Genomic DNA, 19,251 nt, shown 5'->3' with positions numbered 1-19,251 from the left:
GTCGGGAGCTGGTTGGCAGGTCATAAAGGGGAGAGGTGAGTGGAGCAGTTGGGTGGGCTCGACACGGGTCGGAATCAGTCATGTCCCTGCTCTGGGCCCAGGATGCACTGTGACTCTGGAGCCCTGTCCCGTCCATTTGTTCTGTGTGGGGCAGCACATCAGAGCTGGGTGCAGGCTGAATTGGAGGCAGAGGCCATGCTTCATCTGACTGTGCCAGGCCTCTGTCCTTCCTCCCCACCCTCTCGGGCAGCCTCTCTCTAGGGAGGTCAGAGGGGCCAGGCAGTGCTGAACTCCTTCTCCAGGCCCTGGATGGACTGGTCATTAAGGAAGAGCAGCTGACTATGGTGCAAGAAGCGGGTGAGGATGGCCTTAATATGGTCCACCCATAGCAGAAGGTTGGTGCCAGGGATCAGCAGGTGAAGGTGGTCAGAGAGGAGATGTGCTAGCTATCGAAGGGTACTCTCAGCCAGAAGCAGGTTCTCATGGGCATCCAGGACCAGCGCAAAGCCTAAGGAGAGCACACCCAGCCACACCACCATCTGGGACTCCCGGAAAGGGTCCCCTGCTGCCAGGTGGAATGCCCCATGTGGGCATCATGCAGGGACGTTGGCTCATCTAAGGATGACGGAGGCTGCAGATCCACCCATGAATGGCAGGACGCCTGCTACTGCAGCTGGCACATAAGACTCTGCCTGTCTGGCAATAGCCAAGATCTGTTCCTTGCGGAGGACTCTGTCCCTCTTGGCCCCATTTGGCCTTGGGTCACAAGGTGACTTCTGGACACCAAAGACACAGGAGTAGAGCACTCGGGAAAAGTCTGTGTTCTCGTCATTCGGGGCCGGCAGGGTGTGGATGAGGAAGACTTGGACCATGGATCCCAGGCAAGGGTCTTCCCCCACAAGACGGTGGCCTTCCAGTAACAGCTGCTCCCCTTGGCAGTGGAGTGAGCAATGGCAGCTGTGCGGCCCTTCGGCACCTGTGCACACTGGTTTGGGGACCCGCATGAGCTTGTGTGTACAGTGGGTAGGGCGGTCTGGTCTGGGTGGTAGCAAGTGGTTGCGTGGAACTTATTTCTGACGACTGATCATAGGCCGTGAGCAACATTCACCGTCGAATCATAGACCCCAGCCCCGAGCCCTGTGGGGTTTTCCAGCTAGCCAATCAGTAGGCGGATCCTGCTCTTTGCCCCCAGGCTCCAGTGAAGGTTCAGAGAGTTAGTAGCACATGTCTTATTTTGAAGTAAAAAACAAAATGGGGAAAAAACACCCTGTGGGTCAGATAAATGTCTTTGGTGGGCCGCATGTGTCCTGCGAGCTGTAGCTTGAGGACCCCTGCTCTAGGTCACTGGTGCGATTTTCTACCTCCTCAAATTTGTTGGTGAAGTCTGTGAATTTGCTACTGGTCTTTGTTATCTCATGTCTTAGGTCTTGCATTTTCCTTTGGTGCGTGGCCTTTATCTCCTCTATCATTTCTTCCTGTTTTCTGTATAGCTTCCCTTATATCCTGTATGACTCCAAGCAGCATTCTGAAGATTTCTTTCTGTGACAGATCAATGCTTCTTCTATGCACGTCATTAGATTCAGGACTTCTTCCGACATTACCTTTCATTTCTCCTGGGGTTTTTTTTTGGGTGCTGTTGTTGTTCTTGAGGTTGTTGGGGCTGATTGCTGTTTGCGTTGTGCTGTTTTAGAGGAGACCTACACCACTTTCCAGAGAGTCAAAGAGCACTAGGCTCTTTTTGGGAGACTTGTAGGAATGCTTTTTCAAACTGCCTGCAGCTAATTGCACTGTGGGGCTGGACTACAGCTTAATCTTCCTGTGGCTTCACTCTTTCCCTAGCCAACCAGAATTCTGTTATTTGGAGGGAAAGTTGGATGGTCCTCTCAGGGGATGCTGGTTAGGTGGTTGTGTACCCACAAGGATGGCACTGCACTGTATGATCTCAGAGGAAGCTGTGCTGGTGTGACTCATGTTGACTTGGGGCACCTCAGGTGGGGTGCAGGGGTGCCTGCTGCAATGGGAGGGCTATGAAGGGCAGGTGGGTGTGCCCACTGTGGTGTAGAGCACCATGGATGGTGGGTGGAATTTCCCTAGTTGGCTAGACCGCTGCATAGGTCTGGCAGAGGCTCCTGAAGCAGCATGGAGCACTGGGAAGGGTTGACAGAGCTGCCTTAGGCCATGTGAAGCACTAGGGCTGGTGGGATTGCAGAGGAGGGGCCAGGCCTCCCCAAGCCACGTTGAGCACCATGGAATGTGGGCAGAGGTTCCCCCAGCCAAGTGGAGCACCCCAAAGGGCGGGTGGGAGTTCCCCAGACCACTTAAAGGGTCTTAGAGGGTAGGCGAGAGTTTCCCTGTGGCAGAGGTGGGCGGGGTTTCCCCAGCCACGTGTAATGCTGCAAAGCGCTGGTGCTGCCCCAGCTGGGAGGAGGGCTGGTGTAATCGCCCTAGACGAAGGGCAGTGGCCTGGAGGCCAGCAGTGGCCTGTGACAGGAAAAAGAAGGGAAAAAATCTGAGCCCACTGAGACTGTGGGGGAAAAGAGAGAAGAGAGAGAAACAAAAGTAAAGGTCTGACTGAGTCCTGATCACCTGCCTGACTGTGGGGCCGCAGGGGTTTAAACCCTGCCCAGCGGCGGCGGCAAGCTGTGGTTGTGTTGAAGTAAAGCCCTTGGGCTGGCCAAAGGAGCCCAGATCTGGCTGAGACTGTGGCATGGCTCAGCCAGCCTCCACAGTGGTAAGCCCAAAGCCCACAGCGCCTCAAAACCTGGTGGGTCTGTGTCTACTTATCTTTCTGATGCTCCTGCTGTGTCCTGGCAGAGTGGAGTTCCCCTCTCCGTCGTTCTCCTGCACTGATTTCTGCAGAGTCCCTCTGGTATGTGTTACTCGGTCGCCATGTTGCTGGAAGTTCCCCGCCCTCCTTTTTGAGTGGGTCCAAAATTAACTTTATTTCACTGAGAGGCAGGAGACTCAGAACTTCTGAAGCTGCTTCTTGGTGCTTGCAGCCTTGGTGACCTTGAGCCCGTTGAAGGGCACGGTCTTGCTCAGGGGCCGGCACTCTCCCATGAGGATGATGTCGCTGATCTGGACATCCCTGAAGCAGGGGGACAGGTGCACGGACATGTTCTTGGGGCCCTTCTCAAAGGGGCTGTGCTTGCGGATGTACTGCAGGTCATCTTGGCAGCTGACAATGGTCCTTTGCATCTTCCTCTTGGCCACCACACCCGAGGGACAGAATCTGCCCTCGAATGGAGACGTTGCCCGTGAAGGGGCATTTCTTGTCAATGTAGGTGCCCTCAATGTCCTCCTTGGGCATCTTGAAGCCCAGTTCAATGTTCTTGTAGTAATGGGGGTGTTTATCCTTGCCAGTTTCTCCCAACAGGCCTCACTTCTTGTTTTGGAAGATGGTTGGCTGCTTTTGGTAGGCACGCTCAGTCTGAATGTCCGCCCTCTTTCCGCTGCCTGGGAAAAAGAGGGCTGCAGTAGCACCCAGGTTTCCTTATTGGCTACTCAAGGGCTGGAGAGGAAGTGATGTGAGAGAGAGGCGGGATCCTGGCTGTATTTCTTCCAAGAGTTTATGGCATATGCAAAAATTGAGTGGCCACCACAGCCCAATGGTCGAGGGAGGAGAACTGGACATATGGCTGTTAGGTGCCATCAAATCTCTCTTCCACCCCATAGTGACCGGTGCACAACAGGACACTGCACAGTCCTCCACCATCCTCATAGTGTTCCCATGCCTGAGCCCATTGCTGCAGCCATTTGTCAATCTATCCTGTTACGGGCCTTCCTGGTTTTGGCTGCCCCTCCGCTTTACCAAGAATGATGTTCTTCTCCAGGGACTGGTCTCTCCTGACAGCGTGCCCAAAGTATGTAAGAAGACGTCTTGCCATCCTTGCCTCTAAGGAGCCCTCTGACCATCCTCCTCCCAAGACATATTTGCTTGTCCTTTTAGCAGTCCAAGGTACTGTTAACATTCTGCTCCAGCACCAGGGCTCAAATGCGGGAGTTTTCTTCCGTCTTCCTTACTCAGTGTCCCACGTTCACATGCATATGATGCAGTGGGAACACCATGGCTGGGTCAGGTGCACCTTAGCCCTCAAAGGAACATCCTTGCTCTCTAATACGCTTAACGCAGCCCGGGCAGCAAGTTGACCTAGTGCAAGGTGTCTTCTGATCTCTTGTTTGCTCCTTCCAGGAGTATCAACTGTGGATCCAAGCAAGACAAACTCCTTGACAGCGTCGACCTTTTTCTCTGTTTGATGTGAACTCTGGGCCCAGTGATGAGGATGTGGGTCTTCTTGACCTTGAGTCGCAGTCCACACCGAGGGCTGCCATCCTTGATCTCCACCAGCCAGCGCCTCCCATTTTCCTCTTCTCCATGTGGACGGGAAATAGGAGACTGTGTTCCTGCAGGCAGGCAGGACTGCACACCGTTGCTTCTGTGCTGTTGCTCAGCGTGGCATCGACTCCAACACATAACATGCACCGGCCCAGAGCACAGCAAGCCCAGCCTGTCTCCAGCGCAGCAGAGGCTCCACCACGGCACCTCGGACAACCCTAAGGCCCCAAGACTCCCAGCCATGAAGCCACAGAAGAACACCAGCGGACATGGAAAGAAACATTCAAATAACCCAAAGGAGGTCAGAAAAGGAGGAAAACAGATGAGGCCAAAAGTTCTAATAGCACGACGGTGCTTCTGGGAAGCAGATGGAATCACTCAGGTCGTCAGAATCTCTCCCCACCCAGGTGTTCACCAAGAGAGCGGCCCGCACACACCCTCACAGAGGCCTATACACAGGTGTTCACAGGACCCAACACAGGGAGCCACGCAGGTGTCCACCATCAGTGGGGGGTGGGGCGGATAAAGTGTGGTATGTCCCTCCAGTGGAAGGCCATTGACAGTACCAATCCACGTGCTATGGACACACACTCGGCCAGGAAGGCTCTCCAACCGTGTGCCCAATGAAACGAGCCAGACCAAACAGAGAAGGCCATTATGGTTCCGTAAGGAAGTGCTATCACATTCCAGAATATGCAACTCATCTCTCTGACAGAAAGTAGATGGGCCTCTGCTTGGGGACCAGGGCCGGCAGGGCTGGGGGGAGGGGGTGACGAGCGACTTCGCTGAGATGCGGGTGGAATCACTTCGGGCTGCCATCGGGTGGGCCACAGCGGCTCTAGGTCTTGGTGTATTTGCTTAGGTTTCTGGTTGGTGCGACGCTCCATTCTGACAGACGGATGGATGTTAATCGCCGGTTGGGCTGCTGTGTGGACAGGGTCTTCTTGGCACCCTCAGCTCTTGCCTCTGCAGAGGGCCATCGCTGGGTTCACCTGTGAACGCGCCTCCCAGGGAGAGCGTCAGGGCTGCTTCTGCACGACCGCCCACTCCCTGCAGCTACTGCATTCATGTCCACGGTGCCTCGATCAAGTCGTCAGACAACATAAGAGACCCAGCTCCTCAGTCACACTAGCTGCATCTCCAGCACCACATCCCCACGGTGTTGGGAGTGGCCGCCATGACCAGGAACCTGGTAGGTCACGTTGGCAGCTTTTGTTGGACAGTGACGTGGGACACAAAGCCTGTGAGCTCTAGTCAGAGAGCGGGTGGGGTGGGAGGGACTCTGGCAGGTACTGGTGGGCGGCCAGGTGGGTGTTGGGTTCTGGGAGGGAAACTGAGGCAGCCTCATGCTTCCTGGGCTCCCACTTCTGTGTCCCGGGTCTAGGGTCAGGGATAACTAGGGTGTCCTGCCTGGGCTGGCAGGTAGCATCACCCACACTTCCCTTCTTGGGACAAAAGAGCAGAGAGGACGCCTCCCACCCCACAGGGAGGGACCAGGTGAGTCCAGATGAGCATCTGCAGTGGGCATGACATGATGTGAGTGCTGAGCTCAGGCTGGGTGTGGGCCAACAAGACCAGGGTCAACCCCACCTGTAGGTAAGTGTGACCTGTGATGTTGGGACCTGGCACAGAGACTGAGGGGGAGCAGATGGTGTACAGTCAGAGCCCTAGTGTTCAACCTCAGCTGGTGACCATCCATCTGCCCAGTCCCCAACGTTGCCTCGTCCTGCATTTAGAAAGACCCCATGGCCCTCTCCTTCCTCAGCCCCATCTGTCCCATGGGTGGCATTTTGAAACCCATAAATGCCAAATGGCTCAGATAGCGGGAAGCAGTGGGGGCCCAGGTGTGAGCGTGTGGCCGAGCTGATGTAATAAGTCCACCCAGGTGCGCTTTATGACAGGTGGAATGTGGCCGTGTGCAACTATGCTTACAATTAATTAACTTCTCGCACTGTTCATTAAGTGGCAGTATTTATGAGGCAGGCGCCGTAGGGCCGACCGCACTGTACCAGGGACGCTTGATGAAGCCCGCTTCGATGGCCCCAGGCCCGGGGCATCCCTTGGAGTGGACAGGCAGGGGCTGCTGCCTCCGAGCCCCCGTGGGCTGGCTCCTGCGGGGAGCCGCTGCCGCGAGTGTAGAACCACTCTCTTTGTAACGGGAAATCATTGCATGTGTGGTTTCCACTGAAGTCCTGCAACGTATTGATTTTTCATTTATGCTCCGGAGGAGGCGAGTCGGAGGGGGCAGGCATTTGGATTGCTTCAGGCTGGGCTCTGGGCGGGGGCCTCAAGGGACCCCACCTCAGCAGGAAGCCTGACTGTGAGCAGGGTGAACTCAGAGGACAGGTGCCCAGGCAGAGAAACTGAGGCCCAGCCTGGGAGAACCTTGCCCGTGGGTTAGAGGCGGGGAGTGTCCTGCTTCTTGTGCCTGCCCTCGGCCCTGCCCTGCCCTGCCCCACCCCAGGCTTCCCCGACTGGGGGCTTAAAAGTGTCGTGGGGAGATGGGTCCCTGAGAGAGATGCGCTGGAGTCCTAGCCACTGTGGGGTGACAGAGTCCGTCTCGAGGTTACAAATGTGGTCTTTTCCCGGGGGGCTCATGGGAGCAAGGGTCCTGGTCTCCCTGAGTGGGAGAGGGGAACTTGGGAGGGACAGGCCTGGCTCAGTGTGAGTGAGTTTGTGAGTGTGTGCTGCGTGTATGTGAGTGGATGTGATTGTGTTGTGTGAGTGGGTATAAGGGTGAATGTGTGTGAGTGTGTACTGTGAGTGTGTGCTGTGTGCATGTGCGTGGATCTGAGGGTGTGTGTGTGTGCTATGTGAGTAGGTGCAAAGGTATGCTACTGTGCTGTGTGTGAGTGTGTACTATGTGAGTGTGTGTGTCCTGTGTGTATGTATGTGGGTGGGTTCCATGTAAGTGGGTGTCAGTGTGTGTGAGTGTGTGCTATGTGTGTATGTGTGTGGGTGGGTGTGAGTGTCTGCTGTATGTGTATGTGCTGTGTGAGTGGGAACAAAGGTGAGTGTGTGGGTGTGCACATGTGTATGTATGTCTCTGTGAGTGTGCACTGTGTGGGTGAGTGTGCGCTGTGTGTGAGCGTGTGCTGTGTGAATGGGTGTGAGGGTGTGCACATGTGTATGTATGTCTCTGTGAGTGTGCACTGTGTGGGTGAGTGTGCGCTGTGTGTGAGCATGTGCTGTGTGAGTGGAGGTGAGGGTATGTGAGTGTATGCCGTGTGTATGAGTGTGCACTCAGTGCATGCCACGTATGTATGAGAGAGTGCTCTCATGGATGTGTGAGGGTGTCCGAGCTTTGAATTAACGTGTGTGCAGGCTGGGGAGTGCGGCTCCACTGCCCTGAGTGTGTGCATGTGCATGTATGTGCATGCACACAAATACATATCATGAGCATGCACGTACAGGTCAGTGTGTGAAAGTGTACAAGACCACGTGTGTGAATGTGTGTACATGAACATGCACACATGAGCACAGCATGTGTGTGGGTGTGGGTGCACATGTCAGTGTGAGTGAGGGTGTGGATGTATGCCTGTGAGTGGGTACATGCAGGTGTGTGAGTAGATACCAGCATGTGCAGGTATGTGCTTGAGTGTGTGTCTGCGTGTGCATGTTTGCAGACATGCACTATGTGAGTGTGCTTTGGAGCAGGGTGGGAGAGCTGACCTCAGGTGGCTCTGTCCCTGCTATCAGGTCGGCCAGCGTGTGGACAGGGCTGGGCGTGGGTAGTGGGCACAGCTGGTTTCTGGATGGGGAGCCCAGACATCGGGCTGGTTTGGAGTGAAGCTGATGCTGTGGGGATGCGCTGGACACACACGGTGCTGGCCAGGAGCTGTCAGCGGTCTGTGTGGAGCCCATCATGTGTGCCTGGGCCTGTACTGGGCAGGGGCAGTCCCAGTGGACTCCTGGAAGGCGGGGCCATGATGAAGACCCACCAGGAGGTCATGGACAATCATGGAGCTTCTCCCATAGTCAAAGTGCCTGCCCCCACCCTTCCTGTCACCCCCTTTCCCCCCAGGGTTTCCATACAGGTGCGTCCTCTTCCTCTGGGCAAATCTCAGTGTTTGCAGCTTCCTGGGGACACCCAGGGCTTGTCATCCATGCCCCGCTCCCTGAGGCAGCACCAGTGGATAGCTATGTTAGTCCGGGAAGACTAGAGAAACAGATTCATTACCTTGCATATGTGTGTAGGAAAGAGCTGTATATAAAGAGCAATTGTACAATAAGAAAACATCCCAGCCCAGTCCAGATCAAGTCTACATGTCTGATATAGCCCCTATGTCCAGTACCAGTCTGCAAATTCCTCTTCTGATTCATGCAACACATGCAATGATGCTGAAGGCAGGAAGATCACAGGACAGTGGGTGGGAAGTCTTGTGGATCCAGTGGCAGTGGAAGCATCTCAGCACTGGCGTGGGTCTCCACATGGTGCCTCCAGCTCCAAAGCTCTGACTGCCATCAGTGCAGCTCTATGCGGCTTCTCAACGGGAACGTCTCGCAGGAGTGTGTGTGTGTCCCTCCTCCAGTGAGCTATTTATCTCCTAGCGCCTCCAAAAGAGGTCTTCAAGCTGCGACCTGATTGACAGACTAGACCCCACCCCTTTATAAATTGACACCAGATTATGGGATGACCACCATGGCTCTCTCTGGGACAGAGGGAGGTCAGTGGACAGTGAGGAGTCCCCTAAACAGGCAGGCATGGGACCCACAGGTGCTGCGTGAGGGCCAGGCTGGGTCCACGGACAGGAGACAAGGTCCCACGTGGGGGTAGGCTGTCACCTCCCACTTGCTTTGTGTTCACACAGCCCCTCGAGCCCATCTGGATGCTTCTCCCTGTGGTCAAAGGGTAAACTGAGGCCCAGAGGGGTCCTCGTGCCACCAGGAGTATACTGAGGTCCCAAGAGGGAAAGGACATGTCTTTGGTCACAGAGCAAGTTGGCAATGGGTCTGGGGAGGGCCAGGCTTCCATGCTGATCCTGAGCTGGCCCACAGGTACCCAGGAAGCAGAGAGAGGCTGACCTTGGCCGTGCTGGGGTCCTTCAGGACAAACCCTTGACAGAGAGGCCATGCATGTCAGCAGCTGGTGGGCCCCTTGTAGGTGAAGAATGTAATGTTCTCTCGCTGCCCCGGCGGCTGTGTCCTCATAAATCACAGTGCGGTTGTGGCAGCTGATGATGGCCCAGTAAGCAGCAGAGGACGGGTCCTGTAGCCGGCTTTAAACACACACGCTCTGGCTATAAATCAGGCTAAGCAGTGCTGAGACGGCCTACACCTAGTCTTGAGGCCACCACGGCCTGCCGGCCTGGGAAGGGCCCGGGCAGCAGGTCTGGGTGGCCCCGTGCAGGCGCGGCTGTCTCTGGAAGGGCCCAGTTTGGGCTTCGGGGCTTCAGGCTTCTCCATGTAGGTGCAGTCGCCCCAAGAAGGGACTGGATTTCAGGGCTGCGAGAGCCCCATTGCCTCATGCAGGCCCAGCCAAGGCTTGTCCTCAGGGCTTCTTTCTCACCGCAATGGGCATGTGTGTCCACATGCATTCATGCATGGGTGTGTGCATGTCTGTACGAGTGTGCATACAGACTGTATGAGTGTGTTCGCATGGGTGTCTGTGTGCATACGTGCATGGGTGTGTGCATGTATGTGTGAGTGCACACACGTGCATAGGTGCATGCATGGGCATGTGTGTGCATGTGTGTACACGCACATGTGTATCGTGTGTGCCCGTGTGCATATTTGAGTGTACATATATATGCATGCGAGTGTACATGTGCATATGTCTGTGTATGCCTGCATGTATGTGTGTTCGCAGACATGTGTATGTGTTAATGAGTGTGAGTGATTGTGCACATGTGTATTTGTGCATGGTGCATGCGCATAGGTGTGAACATGCTTGCAAATCTGTGTTTAGAACATATGCATTGGTGTGTGAATATGTCGAACCGGCTCCTGTGTAGGTATGTGGGAATGTGTGCATGTGTGTGGGCTGACAAGACCCTCAGAAGAGAGTTCATAGCAGGTCTGGGACCCCTGTTAAGTTGCTGGAGGGGGAGGGGTGGAGCCCATTCTGAGCCCAGGACAGCTGTCTGTCCTCAGGGCATGTGACCTGGGTCTGCAGTCTCAGCCCCTGCAGGGAGACTGGCCTTGGAGGGCAGATGCAGGAGGCCCTGTGGGTGAGCACAGGGGTCGGGGTATCCTTTCCAAGTTCCCAGGGGCAGGGTGGGTGGGACCTACTGCTGCTGTGTGTGGTTTTCCTCATTTCTCCCCCAGAACAGCCCTGCTTAGAAAGAAAGATACATGTGTGTGCACACGCTCACAACATGCCCCCATACTTACACAGATACACACACTCAGGTAGCGTCCCAAATGTGTATGCGTGCACACACACACAACCCCCCCCCATGTACCCAAAGACACACAGGCACATCATGCATACAAATACATACATACACAATCATGCACACAAAACACGCACACACTCACACACATGCATGCATGCCCTCCCCAAACCTGAAGCATCTGACACGGTCAGATGTGCCCACACATCCCAGGCCCCAGGCCCCTTGGGGTTCCCTGCACCCACTACCGATTAACTTCTGCTACCCTGCATTTCCCCCGGGGGCTGCAGTAGCTCCTCATGTAGCCATAAATGTAATTGATATTCTCAGCATTTCGAGAAAAAAATACGAGTATTAAAGATATACAGTACACCTCATAAAACCCTTTCATATTTCTTCTTTATGGTGGGTTCTAAAATTGGCAAAATAAATTCCCTAAAACCCATTACACTTAACGCCAAGTGTTTTGGAGGGACAGGGGCTGCACCAACTCCGTGTCCACCCTGCCCGGCCTCAGGCCACTCATGTGATAGGCGGCACTCTCGGAGAGGCTGCATATTGTCACCATGTCAGGCACACAGTCTGCAGCCCCCGGTGCTGGGCACTTCTAGCTCCGCTCCCTCCGTGGAAACCAGCTCCCGGGGATGAGGCCTGCACGCCAGGTCTGCTGGACATATGGGATGTGGGGCTGCCGCAGCCTGGGCATCTCCCTGATTCACCGTCTTTCACTCCAGGGCCATCTCCCCCCCCCCCCCATGGGGAAGGTTGGGGGCAGGGAGGCTGAGTTGCCCTTATCTCTGCCTGTGTGTTCTCTGTGTCTCCCTGCCTCAGTTTCCCCACCACTCCCTAAGGGTCTCCTCCCGAGCCACGCCCTCAGCCTCAGGGAGGATTCCTGTGTCACTTTCCTCGCTCTCAGTCCCAGATGCAGAGCAGGGAAATCACACTCCCCAGACCGAGAAAACCTATTGTGCTGAGGTCTGAGTGGGAGCAGCAACCCGAGTTCCTTTCTCGGAAAGCTAGCTAAGATTTATGGGACACTTGCAAAGCGGGGCCAGTGCGTGAGCATGCGGCCCCTGGCCCCTCCTGACCCGTTAGCTGCATCCCATGCTTCCCTCCAACTGCCTAACTTCCCCCCAGTGCCCCATCACTGGCAGGGCCATGCTTTACCCTGAGTTCCGATCTCCACCGCCTCCGCTTGGCTGTGGCGGTCCTCGGTCCTCGCTGATGACCATTTGGAGGAGGGCTGGCTGAGCCCTGGCTCTCAAGGAGGGCCTCAGAGACTGATGCTCTCATTGCTCATGCCGGAGATGGAAGAGGTGCCTGCCGTCAGCGCCATGCATCACAGTCGTAGGAGACCTGGGCACTCAATTGAAGAAAAGTTTGCCAGACTTCTCTGCCCTGAAGGGAGGGACTCTTTATCCTGCCAATGTCCTGTCCTGTCCTCTGGGGCGAGGGGCGGGGAGAGTCACTCTGATAGTCCACACCTGCTCCTTGGACTTCTGCACGGAGGGCGCTCACACCTTCTCATTGATTCACTCACTCAATTGTGTCAGCAGGAGAGCAGGTGTGCGTTTTACACGTGGGCTTAGACTCTCGAAACACTGCTGAGTGTCCTTTTGTCCTTTGACCTCCTCCTCGTGACGTAGCTGGGTTCTGAGCACTTCTGCCTGGCTGCCGCTGCAGGATGCTCCAAGCTCATCTGTGTTTGTGCCTCATAACCCACCACCACCACCATGACCACCACCACCAACATCACCACCACCACCACCATGACCAACATTACCACCATGACCACCACCACCAACATCACCATCACCACCACTATGACCACCACCACCATGACCACCACCACCATGACCACCATGACCACCACCACCAACATCACCACCACCACTACCACCACCACCACCATGACCACCACCACCACCACCACCACCACCATGACCACCACCACCACCATGACCACCATCACCGCCATGACCACCATGACCACCACCACTACCACCACCACGACCACCACCACCACCATGACCACCACCACCACCACCATGACCACCACCACCAACATCACCACCACCATCACCATGACCACCACCACCAACATCACCACCACCACCACCATGACCACCACTACCAACATCACCACCACCACCACCACCATGACCACCACCACCACCATGACCACCACCACCACCATGACCACCACCACCACCATGACCACCACCACCACCATGACCACCACCACCAACATCACCACCACCACCAACATCATCACCACCACCACCATGACCACCACCACCACCATGACCACCACCACCACCATGACCACCACCACCACCATGACCACCACCACCACCATGACCACCACCACCAACATCACCACCACCACCACCATGACCACCACCACCACCATGACCACCATGACCACCATCACCACCACCACCACCATGACCACCACCACCACCATCACCATGACCACCACCACCATCACCACTATCACCACCACCATGACCACCACCACCATCACCACTACCACCACTACCACGACCACCACCACCACCATGACCACCACCACCACCACCATGACCACCACCACCAACATCACCACCACCATCACCATGACCACCACCACCAACATCACCACCACCACCACCATGACCACCACTACCAACATCACCACCACCACCACTATGACCACCACCACCACCATGACCACCACCACCACCATGACCACCACCACCACCATGACCACCACCACCAACATCACCACCACCACCAACATCACCACCACCACCACCATGACCACCACCACCACCATGACCACCACCACCACCATGACCACCACCACCAACATCACCACCACCACCACCATGACCACCACCATGACCACCATGACCACCATCACCACCACCACCACCATGACCACCACCACCACCATCACCATGACCACCACCACCATCACCACTATCACCACCACCATGACCACCACCACCATCACCACTACCACCACCACCATGACCACCACCACCACCATCACCATGACCACCACCACCATCACCACTATCACCACCACCATGACCACCACCACCATCACCACTACCACCACCACCATGACCACCATCACCATGACCACCACCACCATGACCACCACCACCACCACCATGACCACCACCACCATGACCACCACCACCATCACCACCACCACCACCACTACCACCACCACCACTACCACTACCACCACCACCACCACCACCACCACCACCACCACCACCACCACCACCACCACCACCATTGTCTCTCCTGGTTTGGGTGTTCAGGTGATGTCAGCTTCATAAAATAAGGTAGGGACTCTCCCCACTGTTTCCATCCTCTGCAAGAGGTCATGGCGAATTGACTTCTTTGTCTCTCACTCATTTGATCCCATCCAAAAGTGCCACCAGGCAGAATTGACTCAATGACAGCTCTCAGTCTGTCTGCCGTCCATGCATCCTCAGTCTGTCTGTCTCTCTCTCTATCGAGCCATCCATCACCCACACACCCATCCATCTTTTACCTCTCTTCTTCTTCTTTCCTTCATTTCTTTCTTCTCATCTATCTATCATCCATAATTAACCATCCATCCATCCATCCATCCCCTGTCTATTAGCGGAGCTGAGACATGGAGACAGGGCTCAGAGGAAGGAGGCTGTGCTGCTGCAGCTGCAGTCAGAGGGCACCTGGAGCCCGGGAGCTGGGAAGCCCTGGCAGAGCTCTCAGAAGGAACAGCGCGGCTAGTATTGGGTCAGGGCTGTGAGGCACCCCCGTCTGTGGGCCCCTGGCTGCTAATGGAAAGGTTGGTTCTTGCACCCTTCAGCCACTCCTTGGGAGAAAAGATTCGGTGAGCTGCTCCTGTGAAGACTAAGACCCACTGCCACCTAGCTGAGCCCAACTCATAGTGACCTTGCAGGCCAGAGTCGAACTGTGCCCAGCGTTTCCCAGGCTCTATGCAGGCGGCAGCCTCACTTTCTCCCACGGAGCAGCTGGTGGGATCGAACTGCTGACTTCCCGTCTGGACAGGAGCCCAGCACAGAAGGCCCACGGGGCAGCTCTACTCTGTGATGTTGTTAGGTGCCCTTGGGTCAGCTCTGACCCATGGCGACCCCGTGTACAACAGGATGACATGCCCATGACCTGCGCCAGCCTCACAATGGTTCCTAACCCTCGGCCCTGGTGGCAGCCACTGTGTCCGTCCATTTCGTTAGAAGCCTTCCTCTTTTTGGCTGCCCCTCCCCTTTACCCAGCACAATGTCCTTCTCCAGGGACTGGTCTCTCCTGACAACATGTCCCAAGGATGTGAGGCAAAGTCTTGCCATCCTCGCCTCTAAGGAGCATTCTGGCCTTACTTCTTCCAACACAGATCCATTTGTCCTTCCAGCCGTCAGTGACACTGTCAATATTCTTCTCTAGCCCCAGAATGAAAACGCCTCACTTGGCCTTCGACCTTCCCTATTCAAGGTCCAACTTCCAAAGGCCAGCCCACCTTACAGGGTTGCAGTGGACCAGAATGGAGCAACGGCGACGCAACCCCTTTCTGATGGAGAAGGGAGAGGGCCACGGGCACTGCAGCAGACCTGGCTGGCTGGTGGGTGGCTGTCTGGGGGCCCAGAGGTGGTCATGCAGTGTGGGGAATGGTCAGCAGTTCTGGGACCAGCAGGCAGGGCAGTCTCACCCCACACCTTTTTGGTCTGTCTTTTCTACTTCAATCTGAATATTCATCTTTTAAAATACTTCACAAATTTCAGAGACTCTCCTGTATGACATTAGCCCCCAGTGCCTAGAGAACCGGGGTGTCATATTGATTAAGGAAAAATTGCTTTGGAAGGAGAGGGAAGTAGGAGATCAAACGCTTCTCTGTACAAACAAACTCAGTGCAATCCACAATTAAGCAGCGCCTGACACCGAAGAAATATTTGATCCATGTTTTGGCTTCCAGAACCGCTTAAGGGAGCTGCGATGTGTAAATTGCATTCAAATCGGGGTTAAATATAGTTCTCCAGGAAAGAGCGCATGATTTAAATTGCCTAATTATTTTTTTGGGGGGAAAATATGTTCTCCAATAATTAGTGGAAGAAAGATGCTTGGCTTGTTGGAGAGAGAGAGACGGGTGAGGAGAGAGGGGAAAAGAGACAAGACAGACAGAGGAACAGGGAGAGGAGGAAAGAGAGACAGACAGAAGACAGAGAGAGAGGCCGCAGGGTAGAGGGAGCGACACAGAGACAGAGGGACCAACAGAGAGATGAAGAAAGAGACAGACAGCGAGCAGAAAGAGAGGGAGAGGGAGCGAGCTGCGAAGTCTTCAGGGAGCCAGATACGGATGTTCCCATCTCAAGGACCTGGAGGTGGGATGTGTGCCAAGGGAGGGGCTGTGGCACCAGTGGGCATGGTGAGGGACAGGGTTGCAGGCAGGACTCGCAGTGGCATGACAGGGCTTGGTGTCACCCCATTCCATTAACTCCTGGGTCACCGTCCTCATCCCTATCAACCGGCCTGCTCCTGCAGTCATGTGTATCACCAATTTTAATCACAGGACAATATGTGATCAACATATCGTTTTAAACAGATTAAATATAGTTTTTCTTAGGTTATATGAGAACTCTTTTATGATGCCTGTGATAGGCTAATATTTGTACACCCACAAGGTGTACTCAAATTTATGCACTAGCCACTAAAGCCAATTCATGGTAAAGAAATGCCAGGGTTTTACCCAGTTCTCCCGTCTGAAATGGACACACAGCGGTCAAGATGAGAATCCCGAGTGACTGGAAACTCAAGTTGAGGGGAGGGGAGGGTGGTGATGGGAAATGGAGCCCGAGGTCACGTGATAGAGTGTTGCAAGACCAATGACTTCTTCACGGCAAATACACTTTAACAACATACACGGAGACTCAACACCAGGGCCTTGTCAGGTGCGATGGAGAAACTCAATATTAGCAGCCAGCACAAGGTCAGGGGCGGCCTGCGGAGCAGGCTATTAAGTGCTCACAGAAAGTTCAAGTTGAAGTGGAAAGAAATGAAAATCCGTCCCCTAGAGCCGAAATACAACCTTGAATACATCCTGCTTGAATTTGGAGACCATCAGAAGACGCGCGGAACTCGAACGGCAGGAGACCTGACATGCTGTGGGGTGACATCAAGACCATCCCACACGAACTGGGTGTTGCAAACATGCTCTTGAGCATCGAACGGTGAAGGCAAACCAAAGGCGTGATGTAGTCAAAGAGCCAAACTGGAAATGTTAATATTTGAGAAGACAAGCTAGGAAATTATAGAGAAAGGGGCAGAGGCCCGGGGTTAAGTGTCATAAAGGATGAATTTGCTGAAAGAATTGAAGAAAACACTCAAGTTGCAATATCGAAAGCTTCCCTGGGCAATATTGAACGATGCAGGCAGCTTCAAGAGAAGCTGGGATGAGCAGCAGAGTCACGGAACCACAAAGAACCGGCCAGCACCTCACCATGTCAGGAGGTGGCAGAGAGCAGGAAGGCCCAGGAATTGATGGGAAACTAACCAAAATGCTTCAGGCAGCTCAGGAAGCACTCACCTGTCTACGCCAGGAAATTCAGAAGGAACTACTGGGCCATCCGACTGGGAGAGAGCCGCGTTTGTGGGCCCGCAGGACGGGGATGTGTTTAACCATCTCAGGGATATCGGATGTGAGTAAGGGCCTGCTTCCAACGGTCACGCCATCCAAGGACGGTGCAGCAGCAGCATGTGGACAGGGAGCTGCCAGACGGTCAGGCCGGATTCAGAAGAGGATGTGGAACAAGGGCTAGCTATCATTGCCAACATCAGATGGAGCCTGGCTGCAAGCAGAGACTGCTAGAACGATGTCCGCTTGTGTTTTATCGACAGTGCAAAGGCAATAGACTGTGAAATACGGACCGCCTTGAGCAGAACGGAAATTCCCCAACAGCCCGTCGTGGATCCAGCGGCAACGGAACAGGGGAGTGCTGCGTGGCGTAAAATCAGGGAAGGTGTGGGTCAGGTTGTACCCGGTCACCATACTGATTCCATCTGCAGGCTGAGAAAATCATCAGAGAAACTCGATTCTGTGAAGGCCCAGCAGCTGGCAGGCCGTCAGGCAGTGAGCAGCGTGGTGGGCAGCAAGTTGGGCAGTGGGCCAGGTCTCCAGGTTGAGAGTGGGTCCCCTTGTGCAGCCAGCGGGGCGGCTTCTTGGTGGGCTTTAAGTGGGGTCCACAAGTGGTGTGCGCCTGAGTCTGGGCGGGAGGCCTTGCAGGGCTCGTAAACCTGGAAGCAGGTGCTGGCTCTCCGGGCTCCGACGGACAGGATCTGAGTGTCAGAGAGACAGCCTGGACGGACATGGTGACCAGGCCCAGGGAGCTACAAGAGGCCACGCTTCGCCATCAGTCACTCACGGCCCCTCTCTGACTGGTCACCTAACCTGGGGTCTGGCCCCTAGTCGATGTGTTGCTCTCCCCGCCTCCCCTGTGCTCCCTCCAGGTGCCAAGGTGTGCCGCCAATGGGGCTGGCATGGGCAGCAGACCTGCCGGCCTCCAGAGAGGCTGCCTGCAGGAAGGGGGCGTCAGGGCAGGGGTGCCCTGCCTCCATCACCCACTTGGGGACACTGCAACAGCTTCAGGCAGGGCTGTCGTTCTGGGTGGTGGGTGGTGGGTGGGTGGGCTCCTGGCTGGGACAAGGTGTCCTGTGAGAGGCTCGTTGAGAAAGCAATCTGCCAGAAACAGCAAAGCAGCGGCCTCCTTTGTTGCTCCGCTCCCCCGGCCATTGTCTGCGGCTCCACCAGCCGCTCAGCGTCCTGGCTCCTCAGAGGAGCGGTCACTGCAAGCGGCAGCAGTGGCCCCTGGAGGCCCGGGGGAGCCATTGGCCCACTCGGGGAAGGAGGGTCTCAGGGAGGGCCAAGTGGCTGTGCTCAGTGGGGACCAAGGGGGGGCCACTATTGACAGGGCTTAGTGTGGCCGCTGGATATAGGTCCCCTGTTGTACTGTCATGGGGGAGGGGTGCCTGAACCCCCCCACCCCCCCGATGTGAGAGGGGCTGTCAGACAAGGGCACTGCCTCCTAATCTGAGTGCAGCTGCTGTCTGAGGCAGCAGCCTCCACCCCACCCACACCCTAGCGCCACAGACCCAGGTTTGGTGACCCAGCAGAGGCAGTCCAGGGGTGGTCTGAGCCCTGGGGATTGGCTGGCCTCTTCCCTGCCTGTCCAGGGGTCTTCACCTCTCTGTCATTGGCCTCCTTGACTACAGAACCCGTCAGTGTGGTCACTAAGAGGTGTCAGGGGTTCCCTGGACACACAGTGTCCCCCCACACCCCTGTGCACAGTGCCCTTAACACAGAGAGACCCCCTACACACAGTGAGACCCAGGACCTGGAGAGCAGAGTGGCCTCTGATGGGGGACACAGGACCACCCCCTCCCTCCAGGCCTGGCATCACGGGGCTAAGGGAGCAGAGATACCAGGAGGGACATGGGCTCAGGACCCCTGGGAGCCTCTGAGACCTCTCTGCATCAGAGGGACCCAGTCTGACTCCTTCTTATGGGACCTGGCTGGACAAAGACACCCTT

The 19,251-nt window shown here is 55.5% G+C and overlaps 2 pseudogenes; both read right to left on the bottom strand.

Annotated features, from left to right (window-relative positions):
• Positions 1-266: 266 nt before the first annotated feature.
• Positions 267-878, bottom strand: LOC142425656 (AP-5 complex subunit sigma-1 pseudogene; annotated as a pseudogene).
• Positions 879-2,964: 2,086 nt separating this feature from the next.
• The window catches only part of LOC142426137 (small ribosomal subunit protein uS17-like), a 28,894-nt pseudogene continuing 12,607 nt past the window's right edge, over positions 2,965-19,251 (bottom strand).

The sequence above is a fragment of the Tenrec ecaudatus genome, chromosome 14 (genome assembly GCF_050624435.1).
Source record: "Tenrec ecaudatus isolate mTenEca1 chromosome 14, mTenEca1.hap1, whole genome shotgun sequence".
NCBI classification, from domain to species: domain Eukaryota; kingdom Metazoa; phylum Chordata; class Mammalia; order Afrosoricida; family Tenrecidae; genus Tenrec; species Tenrec ecaudatus.
The sequence above is the reverse complement of the archived record's forward strand: the minus strand, read 5'-3'. Positions and strand labels throughout refer to the sequence as shown.